The sequence below is a fragment of the Procambarus clarkii genome, chromosome 80 (assembly GCF_040958095.1).
Source record: "Procambarus clarkii isolate CNS0578487 chromosome 80, FALCON_Pclarkii_2.0, whole genome shotgun sequence".
Taxonomy (NCBI): Eukaryota; Metazoa; Arthropoda; class Malacostraca; order Decapoda; family Cambaridae; genus Procambarus; species Procambarus clarkii.
The window spans coordinates 23,652,398-23,653,108 of NC_091229.1; the positions used below are offsets into that span (position 1 = coordinate 23,652,398).

Sequence of the window (711 nt, forward strand, 5' to 3'; positions counted from 1 at the left end):
TAAGATCCTTTACGTCACCTTAGAATCTGGGGAGAATCTTCATCTCCAGGTGTAAATCTCGCCACAATGTTCATCTCCATATTCATGAGTTGGTAATGAACATTGTGGGGGTCTTGTCTTCAGTCTGGCCACCACCACCTTTTCACCACACCTGATTATTGTACCTCGCTCCATCTGGTTTCTGTTCTTGCTGTTGCCTGTGTTTAGTTGTGTTTTGCGTGGGTTGAGCTTTGCTCTTTCGGCCCGCCTCTCAACTGTCAATCAACTGTTTACTAACTACTTTTTTTCCACACACCCCAGGAAGCAGCCCGTGACAGCTGACTAACTCCCAGGTACCTATTTACTGCGAGGTAACAGGGGCATTCAGGGTGAAAGAAACTTTGCCCATTTGCCTCGTGCGGGAATCGAACCCGCGCCACAGAATTACGAATCCTGCGCCCTATCCACCAGGCTACGAGGCCCCCTGTCTGTATGTCCATGTGCGTTTCAGTCGGTATTGCTGTTGGATGTATTTTATTGATTTACCTCGTCTTTGGGATATTTTATATTGTAGAATAGTTTCCACTTGTTTCTGGTTTCTACCATTTTGCCTTCTTTGTGTACATTTGTCTGTACATATGTCTATCTGCATGCATAACAAGTAGGACCTTCCATTCATTCTTGTTTGAAAATGGATTTCTCACGAGTACCTGTGACTTCCTGCTAGTGGCT

At 45.3% G+C, this 711-nt stretch overlaps 1 non-coding gene across 1 annotated transcript; it reads right to left on the bottom strand.

Annotated features, from left to right (window-relative positions):
- Positions 1 to 388: 388 nt before the first annotated feature.
- On the bottom strand, positions 389 to 461 carry TRNAT-CGU (transfer RNA threonine (anticodon CGU)). Its single transcript has one exon. It is a non-coding gene; the product is annotated as a tRNA-Thr (tRNA).
- Positions 462 to 711: the final 250 nt, after the last annotated feature.